This window comes from Spermophilus citellus (assembly GCF_964194105.1).
Source record: "Spermophilus citellus genome assembly, chromosome: 14".
NCBI classification, from domain to species: Eukaryota; Metazoa; Chordata; class Mammalia; order Rodentia; family Sciuridae; genus Spermophilus; species Spermophilus citellus.
This window is the reverse complement of record NC_138194.1, coordinates 105,581,133-105,595,928: the sequence shown is the minus strand read 5'-3', so window position 1 is coordinate 105,595,928 and position 14,796 is coordinate 105,581,133.

Here is a 14,796-nt window from a genome sequence, read left to right as displayed (position 1 = left end):
ATGTAATGAGTGTGGGAAAGCCTTTAATCAGAAAGCAAATCTCATTAAACATCAGAGTTCATACAGGAGAAAAGCCCTTGGCATGTAGTTTGGGGAAGCTTCAGCCAGCTGTCACACTCGACCCTCCATCCAGGTTATGTCCTACAGAAAGGCCCTAGAGATGCTAGGAGTGTGGCAAAGGCTTTGGTCAAATATCACATCTGACTGGTCACCAAAGAATGAAAGTCGGGATGAGCCCTATGTGTGCACCGAGTGTGAGTGAGTCTTTTTCAGACGTCACACTTGATTTATCACCACAGAACACACTCCAGAAGGAAGCCCCATGAATTCCACCAGCGAGGGAAAGCTTCAGCCAGAACTCCACCCTCATCAGACACCAGCTCACCCACAGATACAGAGCATGTACCAGCCAAGTGGATGTGCCACGTCCACAGCATGAGCTGCCTTCCAGCACTGCCACAAGAGTTCAGGAGGAGCCTTCCCTTGGTGCCTGCAGAAACATCTAGGAATATGGCAAAGGCAGAAATGCCTTCTGCTAGCTCATCAGGCAGTGTCTGGGGTTCCTAGTGCAGGGCCCTGTGGGTGCAATGGGTGTGGAAGAAGCATCTAGTAAGAAAGGTTTTGGTGCACTGTGGCAGAAGGTAGGCTTCCAGGGGTCACCATTGCCAGCTACTCCTTTGAACCCTGGCAGGTTCTTGCCCATGGTAGCTGCCCCCTGTGGTGTACTATTATGGAATGGGGACAAAGACAGCCTTAGGAGAAGCCAGTGATATATTATGTGGCCTGATCCCAGAAGGTAGGCCAAGAGAGAAGCAGGTTAAGAAGTGAGTCCCCAGGATGGGTCATAGGAAAACATGAAACTGTATTTTGATGGGGGGCAATCTACCAGGGATTGAACTCAAGGGCACTGGACCCCTGAGCCACATCCCCAGCCCTACTTTGTATTTTATTTAGAGACAGGGTTTTACCGAGTTGCTTAGCACCTCCCTGTTGCTGAGACTGGCTTTGAACTCCCTATCCTCAGCCTCTTGAGCTGCTGGGATTACAGGTGTGAGATGAAGCTGTTTGGTAGTGGCCAAACCTTTATCCGGAACAGCATGATAAGCAGGGGCTGCATGAAACACCTACATAGAGGAGAGAAGCAGGAAACTGATGGGGAGGGCAGGGTCAACTGGGGAATCAGGGTCAGATGGATTCCATGAGGGAAGGATTGGAACCAGAACTTGAAAACTGGTAGGATGATGGCAAAAAGGGCCAGAAGGCATAGAGATGGAGATAAGGGAAAGGCCCACTCTAGATGCTAAAGATCAGGAGTGGCAGACCTGGATGGGAGCTTGGCCTGTGGGCTCCTCCTGATGTCTGTGGACACATGTAGGGTTTTTTTTTAATATTTATTTTTTAGTTGTAGTTGGACACAATACCTCTATTTCACTTATTTATTTTTATGTGGTGTGCTGAGGATCGAACCCAGGGTCTTGCATGTGCAAGGCAAGTGCTCTACCACTGAGCCACAACCCCAGCGCCCCTGCACATCTAGTTTTTTTGAGCAGAAGGTTTTGGAGTTCAGCTCCTTGGACATCTCTGCCCATGGAGTGCAGGCATCTTGAGGCTCACTGTGTGTGCCTGCTGGGCCTCGTGCCAAATGCTATCCAGATGTGATGCAGAGGCTTCTCTGAGACTGCAAGTCTTTTTTCCTTCCCTCCTTTCTTTGTCCCTTCCATCCTATTCTTTTTTTTTAACAGGGTCAATCAGGTCCCAGGCTGGCCTTGAACTCCTAGGCTCAAGCAATCCTCTTGCCGAAGTCTCCCAAGTAGTTGAGACAAAGCATATGCCACTGTACCTGGCTAAAATGTATACTATCCTTTGGTGTATGTGATTTTAATTTACATAACATGTTGATAAGCTTTCCATTACTGTAATGAATACCTGTGACAACCAACTTACAGAAAGGAAAGGTTTGTTTTGGATCAGAGCCTTAGAGGTTTCAGTTGATCCCATTGCTCTTGAGCCTTTGGTAAGGCAGCACATCATAGTGGAAGAATGTGGTGGAGCAAAACCACTCATCTTGTGGCCAGGAAGCAAGAGAAAGGGCAGGACAGAGTCTCACAGTCCCCTTCAAGGATATGGCCCCATGACAAGAAGACCTCCGACCAGGCCCCATCCTCAACTCCACCACCTCTAACAGTGCCATGCTGGGGAGCTTTTAGGGGACAATGTTTATTTGTTTTTTGGTACTGGGGATTGAACCCAGGGATGCTTATCTGCTTAGCTACATCCCCAGCCCTTTTTATTTTTTATTTTGAGACAGGGTCTAATGTGGGGAGCCACTCTGAATGATTTGCGCCTTCCATCCTGAAGCAAGAGACTTTGACCGATCACTGCATTTCGTAGTGATCTGGTCATGGTCCCAGTCAGGAAGTTGATGGCATGACTTCAGATGTAGGCATGTCACCCATGGAGTTGAGCTACACTCACCCATTCCTTTGTAATAATACCCCTTTGCCCTGTTTGGGATAGAATGTTCCATGGAAATGCCCTCTATGTGTCCCCTTCTCTTGCTCTGCCTTTGGGTGTGGCCTTCCTAGATGTCAGTCAACCTGCTGATAGCAGACATCATTAAGCTGGACTCAACCCCCTGAAACCTGACTCTTTGCCTCATTTGAATGGCTTCTCAATAAAAGGGTTCAGCTCACTGACGCTTTCTCTCTCTCTCTCTCTCTCTCTCTCTCTCTCTCTCTCTCTCTCCCTCCCTCCCTCCCTCCCTCCCTCCCTCCCTCCCTCCCTCTCCCTCTCCCTTCCCTTAAGGTCAGAGGAACGGTCATAGGACCCCAAAGAAAAAGGTATCTCTGTCTCTTGTGTAATTATTTTGTGCAGTCCAGTTCACCTCAAGTGACCCTGAGTGTTTTAGTCGTGAGGAACTCGACAGTCTAAGGCTCTTCAGCCCTCGCTAAATTGCCGAGTCTGGCCTTAAACTTGCAATCCTCCTGCCTCAGCTTCCCAAGTCACAAGGATTACCAGCATGTGCCACCACACCCTCCTCTTTGGGGGTTATTTAACATGCAAACTGTAGCATGTAGTTCAGTGTAAGTCCCATTTAATTATTTTTTTTTAATGCAACTCTTCCTTTTGGGATCTCCTCTTGCTACGTGTAGCTGGTTCTTTGTTCCCAGCTGCTGTAGAATATATACTTCAGGTTGCACTCCCTGCATTCTATTTACACATCATCTAATGATGAACTTCCACATTGCCTCTTAGTCTCCACTGCTGCAAACAGGACTGCACTGAGTATCTGCTTCCACAGTCTCTATGGACCTAGGCAAAAATTCCTCTGGGTTACCCACCTGCAAAGGGTTTGTTGGTTCATAGGATATCATAGGATATGCCACCATCCACACCATTCTGCCTTTTGGGGCTCCTTATGCCACTCACATTCTCATTAGCAGTGCTTGGGAATTCTTGGTTTGCCATGTCCTTGTCCACACTGAGTGACACAGAGTTCCCTCGGTTTTTTTTTTTTTTTTGAACGAGATGTGTAAACAAAGACATCACAGTTGTTTCAATTTTCCTTTCATGGATTCCAAGTGAGTTTTATGACCCCAATACTATCCAGCCATTTATATATTTTTTTCATATATACACACACACACACACACACACACACACACACATACATTTTTTAACTTTTCTATTGAGTTCCTTTATTTTTGTCTTCTTAAAGATTTGCAAGAGTTCTTGTGTATTCTAGATGTGAGTCATTTTTCAGGTTTAAATTGCAGATCTCTTCTAGTGTACCATCTATTAAATTTGCAATGACATCTGTTTAAATAGAAATAAATTTAAAGTAATAATATTAGCTTTTTTTTTAGTTTTGCCTTGAGCTTTGTGGTTTTGGGAAGTTTTTGCTCTCTCCAATGTCATCAGGATACTTTACTGTGTTTTATCCTATTCTTGTTTTAATTTTACTTTCCACATTTATGTTTGTAATCCATTGGGAAACCAACTTAGTACACTTAAGGTGTAGATCCAGCTTAACTTTTCTCCATATAGCTCCCCCAAAGATATTAAACAATCAATCTTTCCCCATTAGTTTTTTTCCTTTTTTTTTTTTCCTTTGTATTTTGCAGTACTGGGGATTGAACCAGGGGTGCTCTATCATGGAGCTACATACACCCCTAGCCCTTTTTTACATTTTATTTTGAGACAATGTGTCACTAAGTTGCCCAACCTAGCCTTGAACTTTGAATCCTTCTGCCTCAGCCTCCCAGGTAACTGAGATTATAGGTATGTACCACCACACCTGGGTTTATATTGATCTTAAAGGGTTTCCATCTAAAGATTTTCAGAATTATTCTGAGAATAATGAATATAGGATTTTGGTATATATTCTCTATATGTATAGTTAATAAATAAATTTTTATATCCTCAGGGTTTTGTTTGTTTGTTTTGGTACTGGAATGAGACCCAGAGGCACTTTTACCACTAAGTCACATCTATAGCCATTTTTTTTTTTGAGACAGGGTCTTGCTAAATTTCTTATGGCCCCAATAATTGCTGAAGCTGACCTCAAACTGTGATCCTCCTGCATCAGCCTCTCAAGCCCCTGGGATTACAAGCCTGAGCCACCACAACAGCTATTCTTAGTTTTTATTTCTTGGTACCTGGGGATTGAACTCAAGGGTGCTTTACTACTGAGCCACATCCCCAGCCCTTTTTATTGTTTGTTTTGAGGCAGGGTTTTGCCAAGTTGCTGAGGCTGGCTTTGAATTTGTGATGTTTCTCCTTTGGCTTTCTAAGCATAGAGGTATGTGCCACTGTGCCAGGCTATATTCTTAGTTTTTAAAGTTTCTATTATAAAGGAATGTTGACGTTTATGAAAAATTGAGATGAGTCTGTGGTTTCATCTTTAGTTCAATGATGTGGGGAATTAACATTGATTTTTCTGATGTCATCCTTATATTTTTACATATTCTTGAACCTTCTGCATTTTCATATGTGTGCATTCATCTAACAATATTTTATGAAGGAATTTCACATTTATATTTTTTAAAAAATCTTTCTGAAACTTTATTAGTTTACTTTTTTATGTGGTGCTGAGGATTGAACCCAGTGCCTCACACATTTTAGGCAAGTGCTCTATCACTGAGCTGCAACCCCAGCCCCACATTTGTTTTTAAGTGAGATGAGCCTTTAATATTTTTTCTTCTGCCATCCTTATCTACTTTAAGAATCAAGATTAGCCAAGCATGGTGTCATAGGCCTCTAATCCCAGTGATTGGGAGGCTGAGGCAGGAGGATAGCAAATTTGAATCCAGCCTCAGCAACTCAGTGAGACCTTGTCTCAAAATGAAAAAGGATTGGAGTAAAGTGGCCCTGGGGGTTCAACCCTAGTTCACACACACAATCAAGATGAGAGTGGCCTAGGAAGTGAGGTAGGCAAAGGGCGTGGGGGCGCTTGCCTGTAATCCCAGGGACTCTGGAAGCTGAGGCAGGAGGATGGCGTGTTCAAAGCCAGCCTCAGCAAAAGTGAAGCCCTAAGCAACTCATTGAAACCCTGTTTCTAAATAAAGTACAAAATAGGGCTGGGTATTTTGGTACCTGTGGGCAAGTACCCCTGAGTTCAATAACCAGTACCGCCCTCCCAAAAAAGAAGTGAGATAGGCATCCTCCTTTTTTTTTTTTAAATATTTGTTTTTTAGTTATAGTTGGACACAATATCTTTAATTAATTTATTTATTTTTATGTGGTGCTGAGGATCGAAACCAGGGCCTTGCCTGTGCTAGGGGAGCGCTCTACCACTGAACTACAACCCCAGCCCAGGCATCCTACTTTTTAAAACAATTTTTTTTTAGGTAGGTACTGTTTCTTTAAAGATCCATCAAACTCACCTATTAAACTGTCCCTAAATGGTGTGTGGGAGAAGTGTCTGTCACAATTACTAGTTGTCCTCCTGTTTTCTTTTGTACCAACTTTGACAGTTTTTCTTTTCCCAGAAATTTGAAGATATTTCATTTAAAATGTGTTCCTATATTATTATTTATACCATTCTTATTTTATTTTTTTAGTCTTCTTTCCATTCTGCACTTAGTATATTTACAAATTCTCTCTTTCTAAATAGAAATTCATTGGATTAGAGATAGGTAAGGGAAGGGAGAGGAGATGGAACAGGAAAGACAGTAGAATGAACAGGAGATAATTTTCCTATGTTCTTATGTGAATTCATGATCAGTGAAACTTCACATCATATACAATGCAAGAATGGGATCAAAATTCTAATGGTTTGCACCCCATGTATGTATATGAAAATACACTCTATACTGTCGTGTATATCTCAACAGAACAAACAAACAGAACACGTGCCTGCTTCCCTTAGCTTCTAAGCCAACAGATGTCACATCTGTGGGGTTGTCATCAATAGATCCTAAGGCACCTGTCTCACTCTCAACCACTGTCACCATTTAATATGATCAAACATGGGTTGCCATCAGGAGGCAGGGTGGTAATGAACATGTTCATTGCATTCTCAGACTTTCAGGCCTGTCCAATTCTAAAATAACTATTAAACATTATAAAATCAAAAAAGCACTGTGTTGTAAATGTTAAAAGTGTCTTGGAACCGTGAATGTCTGGACCCAAGTCTGTCCCACACTAACTAGGAGACTGCTGGCCTGTTGCCTTCTGCATTTGTTTTTCCTCTGTGAAATGGAAATGACAGCTCGGGATACTTTTGTGATACCAGGGTTAAATGGATGTTATTCCATAGTCAGGCCAAGTGAGAGAGGGTCCCAGAGCCCCTGAACCCCTGAGAGAAGATGTTAGGAGGTAGGAGATATCTCTGAATGACATGGTTGCATTTTGTCCCCACTAATACACACCCCTCCAGTGGGCCAGGCTCACCAGGGAACCAGAGTGGTGAAAGAAAATAAGCTACATCATTCTCAGTTACTGCAACATTATTCACAGTAGCCAAGAGACAGAAGTAACCAAGACTTCATCCACAGATGAATGGATAAAGGACATGTATCTACTTCATGAATTTTACTCAGCCTTAAAGAGGAAGGAAATGATGACAAATGCTAGAAAATAGATGAACCTGGAGTATATAATGTTAAATGAAGTACACCAGACACAGAATGGCAGATATTGTTTGATCCACTTACACAGAGTAGTCAAACTCACAGGAGACACAAAATAGGAGGGTGATTGCCAGGAGCCACGGGAGGAAGCAATGCAGTTAACATGTACTGTGCACAGTTTCCATGTGGGAAGATGAAAAAACTCTAGACGTGGATGGTGGTGTTGGTTGCAAAAGAATGTAAATGTACTAATGCCACTGAACTGCACACCTAAAAAAGGTTAGAGAGGTAAAGTTTATGTGTCTTTTACCACAATCAAAAAATTTTTAAAAAATATATATTTTTTGTACTGGGATTGAAGTCAGGGGCACTCAACCACTGAGCCATATCCTCAATCCTATTTTGTATTTTATTTTGAGACAGGGTCTCACTGAGTTGCTTAGCACCTCCCTGCTGCTGAGGCTGGCTTTGAACTTGAGATCCTCCTGTCTCAGCCTCCTGAGCTGCTGGGATTGCAGGTGTGTGTCACGACACCTGGCTCCCACAGCTGGCTCTATTTTGTATTTTATTTAGAGACAATGTCTCACTGAGTTGCTTAGTGTCCCACCATTGCTGAGGCTGGCTTTGAACTTGCAATTTTCCTGCCTCAGCCTTCCGAGGCGCTGGGATTACAGATGTGCGCCACTGCACCCATCTAAATATATATACACACACACACACACACACACACACTTGATATTTTAGTAGTTGTCAATGGATATTTATTTATTTATTTATATGTGGTACTGAGGATCGAACCCAGTGCCTCACACATTCCAGGCAAGTGCGCTACCGCTGAGCCACAGCCTCAACCCCCTAAATATAAAGGAAAAAATCTATTTATTGTGCATAAGTCTTGCATCATCTTCATTAATTCTTTTTGTGTGTTCATTTATTAACAAATATTTATTGACCTGAGCATTGGGGATGCAACAATGAGCCAAGAAGGCATTGGGAAACTGATATTCCAAGTGCACATGTATGTGGGTAGCTTGAGTTCACCAATGCAGCAGCCTAGCTATGAAGGAATAAGTCCTGGGGGACTGAGCCCAGAGCCATCTCACCTTGAGAAATCAGGAAAGTGAGAAGCTAGGAGAGAGGAGTAAGATGGTGAGGCAGCAAGATCTGAAAGGTGACTATCCATTCCTCTAGGGAATGCCTTATTAACCTTTCCAAACCATCAATTCTTAGTTTGTTGATATTCTGTATTTTGCTGTTCTTTATTATATTGATTACTGATTTTTTTTCTAATTTGGAATGCCGCTCTCCTTTCCCAACATCTAGAGCATAGGTGAATATTTTCCAATTGTTCTTATAAAAACTATTTTAAATTCCCTCAATTACTTTATTCCCAAAATTTTTATTGTTTTTCAGCTTATTATTATTATTATTGGTTCTAGGATATTGAACCCAGGGCCTCACACATGCTAAGCACAGTACATGGTCACAGAGCTACACTCCAGTCCTAATTTATTAAATTTTTATTTCCTTTTTTTTTTTTTTTTTTGTACCAGGGGTGTTGAACTCAGGGGCACCAAAACACTGATCACATCCCCAGTCCTTTTTTGTATTTTATTTATTTTTTGTAGTTGTAGATGGACAGAATATCTTTGTTTATTTTTATATGGTGCTGAGGATGGAACTCAATGCCTCACCCATGCTAGGCAAGCATTCTACCACTGAGCTACAGCCCCAGCTCTTTTTTTTTTTTTTTTTTTTGTATTTTATTTAGAGAGTCCCACTGAGTTATTTAGGGCCTTGAAAGACTCCAGCCCCATAACCTGAGGCCTTGTTGCGAAAGTAAAAGTATGCAATAAATAGGCACAAGTACCGGATGAGCTTACCATATAACCGGTTGAGAAAGAGCACTGCACCCATATCTCAGGACATGCTTGAGAATGGAATGTAACCCTGTAGGTTTTCCAAGAACGTATAGTGAAAAGCAAGTTTACCCTAATGCTGGATTCAAAAGAACCAATGAGATACCTGTTAGTGTGCTAGGCGGGAAACAGCTCCCCTCTCCCTATAAAAGAACTGTACCCCAAAGCCCAGTGTGCCAGTACACCAAAGCTTCGGCTGAGGTTTGGCTGTGAAGGCGCCTGTGTATTAATAAACTTGCCTCTTGCTTTTGCAGCCAGTGTGACACGTAGTTCTCCTTTGGACGGGGGATTTGAGGGTCTGAGGGTCTTTCATTTTGGAGGTCCCACCGAGATCCCCCCCCCCCGTCCAGATCCCTGTCCAGAGGGACTCTCGGCATCACTGGGAGGTAAGCTGGCCAGCTCGAGCTATTGTGTCGTGTCGTGTCTATGTCTGTGGTGTGGCGCAGCGACTGTACGATTACGCGTGATCCCTCCGTATTCTGAGGCAGCTTGAGAAGGAGTTGACGAACTCGGACTTCTCCCCTGCCCCCCTGGGAGACGTCCCAGGGGTCAGAAGGGTCCATTTTCTCTTTTTTTGGGGGGACCCCCAGTGTTTCCAAAGGATACACTGTTTCTGTAATTCTGTAAGTGAGTAAAGGGGAAGTGCCGGCTCCCCTTAAGCCGTCAGATACTTTCGGTTTGTGCCAGAAACGCGCAGCGCTCATTCGGTACCGCTTTCTTTTGTGTCTGTCCTCTTGACTCTCTATTTCCTCCTACCGACGAAAACTAACATGGGACAATCAATAACAACTCCCTTGAGCCTCACCCTTGACCATCGGCGGTATGGCGGATCTGTTCTGTCCAGCCCAAGGCGGGTGATAAATTCCATCTAAGGCTAAACACTGAGACTAGGAAAGCAATGTTTTCTTTCCCTCCCATAATCAGCTTGAATGCAAATAGAAATGCCTGCTGGGGATCTAAGAACTTTGAGATCTCACTTTAACTTTTCTCAATACCCTGTCCTCATTATTAAATTGACATTAATTGACTTTGGGGATGGGAGCCAAACTTTCAGTCATAAATTCTGTCCCAGACCGAGATTCTACACCGAGGTAAGTGCACGCACCCCATGTCTGTTTGAGGTGCATCTTTCTCTCTCTTTCTTTCTGGAGGTAAGGTGGGCACCCTACGGCTACTTAAACGCAATTAGTGCAGCCGCCACTCTTCAAGACTCGGGTGAGAGGTTTCCCGGCCTAGGCAGCTCTCAATCACCTGTTCAATACAGAGCAGGCATGTTGGGTTCTGCCAAAGCCGCTTCGAACTTTTCTGTCTGGGCCCAGAGAGCAATTGGCGTGAGTACACAGTGTCCTGAATCCCAGTCTGCCTCGGATGCGTGGAGGTGGAGGAAAGAGTTTGGAACAACTGCGGAATTCCGGTCTGGGCTACCCTCAGACGTATTCCTAAGGTCCTTTCTCTTGAGCCCCCTCCCGACAGCCCCCAGGGGTATCTAGGGTGAGTAGATGAATGGCACTGAGGGAAAGCCCCAATCACATTTGCCTCCTTATGGGCCACGCAACACTCCCAACCCCGAATCCATTCCTCCTGGATGCTCCCCTTCTTTCTCAGGTTAGAAATGTTAGCAATTCAAGTTGTAGGACTGAAAAAGACATAAGATAATTAGTAAACTCTGCCCAGGTTCTCTAAGAAGCATAGATAACTTTTGATAGTCTGTTTTACCGCCCCAATGTTTAAAATGTGCTGTGTTCCTTAAGCTGCTAAGAGAGACATTTTTAGAGGAAAAAAAAAATCAAAAAATATTTTGGGCCGATCAAAGTACAAACCCCCTCCCCCTTCAAGAAAACATCTGGTCCACTCATGGGAAATCTAAGGTGCCACTGATAAGAGTCATAATTAAATGAAGTTAAAAACCTGGAGATTTTTCTCTTATCCAGCCTGGTTTAAATGTTATTATAGATTGTTTCTTGGGGATGACCTTGGCTAAATGTGATTTTTTTGGTAACAATCTGGTATCTGAGTGGGTTTCTAAAGCATTGCACAATCTTACAGTTAAAAGTTGGGTTTAAGTAATTGTTTGAGATTTCAGATAGTTCATGCTAGAAAACTTAAATACTTAGGACAGAAAATTAAAGAACTCTACTTCCGAGTTGGCAAGTAACTCCCAATCATTTAGCTTTATTTTTTCTCATCAATTTTTGAACTGGGTAGCCTAAGGAGATTTCACTAGGTATACAGTGCATTGATTTGGGCCAGGATAGTAAATTATGATTTGGTATCTGTTTCTCTGTGTGTAAGATTTAGGAAAAAAGTGTTGAATTAAAACGTTGGTCTGGCTTATTGAAATGACATTAATTAGCAACAGTCTTGGGAATTTTCAAAGCTTAATTTCAGATATGCATGGTAGTGTGTGGTTCTTTCTAAAATTTTTTAGGCAGATTTAATGTAACTTAATACTACTTTAGAAACTTCAGAACAAAGAAAGTAGCTTAATGATCCTGAAGGAATTTCTTCTGTGGTAGCTTTTATATTATTAAGATCCTATTTTCAGTTTTGTGTGAGCAAGTTTTTCTAGTGTAGGAAGATATAAAGATAAAATTTTGTGAATTGTATCTTAAATTTGTATCATAATTTTCAACATCCAAACCTGGAAATTATGACTTATGGTTAAAATGCCTTAGGCATGAGGTTTCTGCTCAGAATTCCAGTTTTCCCAGTTCCTTCCAGACCTCAGCCAGGACTTAAGTTGATATGCAAATAGAAGAAGCCTGGAGCACTTAGTAGGAGACAGATCTGAGGCCCAAGGAAAAAAAAAGTAAAGGTGTCTTTTACCTGAACTCAAACTAGATTAAACCAAAGAGTAAATTGTATGGCATTTACTAATTACTGGCCGGTCAATTTTTTTCTAGGACTTTTGCCTTTTCTTAGATTCTATGTTTTTTTTTGAGCTCATGATTTTTATTCTACAGACAAGCTAATTGCAATGAGATTTCACCTGAGAAAGCTGCAAGGCCTTTTGTGTTATGTGTTACTCTTGTTATGTATTGTATGTCGGTATGTCTGTATGTGTGTATGTCCATATATCCTGCAGTGATATGACAATTAACAGATGAGGAGCGCTCATAAAAAAAATTTTAAAAAGTGGATCCAAATATCTTTGATTCACGTGATTCAAATGGTTCAATTTAGATTGGGTAAAGAGATAAAAGTAAAGATGTCTTTAAAATTAAACTTATAAGTTTCTCTAGGTGTTCAAAAAAGTCCCTAATAAAATGTTACCTCTGCTTAAATTTAAAAAGTTTACAAGTATTGTTTCAAAATGTGAACAAAAGGAGGTTAGTAGATAAAAAAAAGAGAGAAACTAAAAGGTTCTAGGTATGGAACTAATAGAGAGAAAAAAAATTGTGTTTCTAGATAGGAGAGTCTATGTGACTAAGTAATCAAGAAGGTTTAAGTAAGGGATAAAGGAGGTTTATGTAAATTAGTTATGTGTATAAGTTTCTGAATAAGTTACACAACTATGGTTAAACAACAACTGTTGTTTTTCAATACTTTTCTTGTGCTCTCTTGCTCTGCATAATGAAGTTCCTTCAAATCCGATTACAGAAAGTCTCAAATCAAACTTCCAACCAGCTTCTGCTTAGGCACTACCAGCCTCTGATGGCTGATGGACCCCCAACATCTTCAAGAGAACAATTCACTCAGTGCTGAAGCTCACTACCAGGCACGATGGAATGCAGCGGACATGGGACAGCGGGAAACAACAAGTTCAGAGAACCTCTTAATCTGCCATCCTGGATTCATGAGTCTTTATGTCCTTCTAAGCTTCCTCATGGCCCTTGGTCTCTTTTCTGTCAGCCCCCCAACATGGAACTTCTGCCAGAAATTGATCTTTGCTCTAATTTTTATCTTCATTCTGTTCTTATTCGCTCTGATATTCTTCAGGTGCTGGTGATGATATCTGGAAAAACTTGCCAATAGACGGGCTGCCTGCCATTTATCTAAGCCCTGCCATCTCCCCCTTAGTCATTTCTTTAAAAGCTAAACTTGGTTAATATAAAAACATCAATGTAATTATGGTGTTATTAATGTGTTCATATCTTTCAGGTATACAAGTCTGTAAGGTAGGAGCTTCAAAAGAACATTATATCAAGCTGGTGTTCTAAAGTTGTATGGTAATTTTAGGCTTAAAAAGAAAAAAAAACATGTTGGAAATTTATTTATCATTTGTGTTCTATAACTGGACTTGTTATCAGTAAGATATGTAAAGTTCTATGTTGCTTTCTACACTGAGATACAATTTAAATGTATTTTTAAGTCAATGAGAGCCTAATTTGGGTGAAGGTTTTATTGTAAAACACAGAAATACTTTGCTATTTTCCAACAAGAGGTTAGAAGCTTCCAGCCTTCCTTTAATTCATGTTTTAGATGTGATATTATGTTGTGTTAGCTAATATTCATGTGAACTTGGGCAACAATTTATGTAGGCTTTGTAAAATAGTGTCTAAAAACCAAAGATCAGCTTCAGAACTATAGTATTTAAGATTTATGAAGAGCCCCACCTTACTTGAGATAAGGCTCTATGTCCCATCTCATGTGAAAGTGACTATGAAAGAAGTAAGCCAGATTTCAGTACATTTAAAATTGTGTCCAAAAGTTGGTTTTTGTCACGATTGCCAGGATCTCAAACAGGGGATATACTCCACCAAAATTCAAGGTAGCTATTATATGAACTAAATGTTTTTACTCTTGATAATTTTATCTTGTAGTTTTCTTATAAATATTTAAGAATTGCCTGTTAATGTATTAAGGAGGTACTGCTTTAAGAACTCACAACCTGGGTTAATTTAAGATAATGAGTTATAGAGAGTTGCCACCTACAGGATAGAGAGATAGACATTAAAGCCCAGTACCCTTAATATAAGGCTGTTAACTTATTTTGCTAGATGTTTAAGATTAAGTTTTGAAATTAAAAATTTGGCTCTTGCCCTCTGAGTCAGTCTGAATCAGGGAATAGGGGACTTCTTCAAAGGGCTCTGCAACTCTAGGCCACATAACCTCCTGATCAGGGAGATTAATGAGACCAGTGGAGGACAGAAAGCCAATCAGTGCATTTGCTGTGAAGAGGAGGGTCATCAACAAGGGAGACATCCCTGATGCTTCCAAGGGAAGCCACATGGTCAAGCAAGGCCTGGACCCATCCTAGCGCAAATGGCACTAGCAGAACTGAGAAGCTGCTGTGAAGTTCCCGAGGACTTCCCAGAGTAACTCAGCTGACTGTTAACAATAGATTGAAACAAAAGTCAGTTTGACTTGCTTCATCTTAAACACTTAGCAAAGACAGTCAAAGCCAAAACACAGCTATTCCTGGACATTTTAATAATAATGATAGTTAAATGAAACTTCCATAAATAAGTAAACTGGAGGCTACAAAAGAGATTCTCAGACAGGAATGCCTGATAACTATCAAAAGAAACTGCCAGAGTAGTTTTTAGTTTAAGGCCCACAGATATTCCTAACCTACACAGGTAGGCTTGGTGTTTGCTAGTATGAGTATCCAGCCCTAGGTAACAGAATTAAAGATTTCTATTAGACACAGGTCATACTAGTAAAAGGATTTTGCAGGATCAGATGACATTAGATTATTAGACTATATCTTAAGAAAAAGGACATCTGTAACCCTAAATGTTAGTTGTTGTGTTTACATCCCTGACATTTCTGACAATGTGACAAATATCCTTAAAGATTTACATGCTCAGATGGAAGCCATGTCCTCAACAACTTTGTCGTGAAAACAATATCTTAGCTCC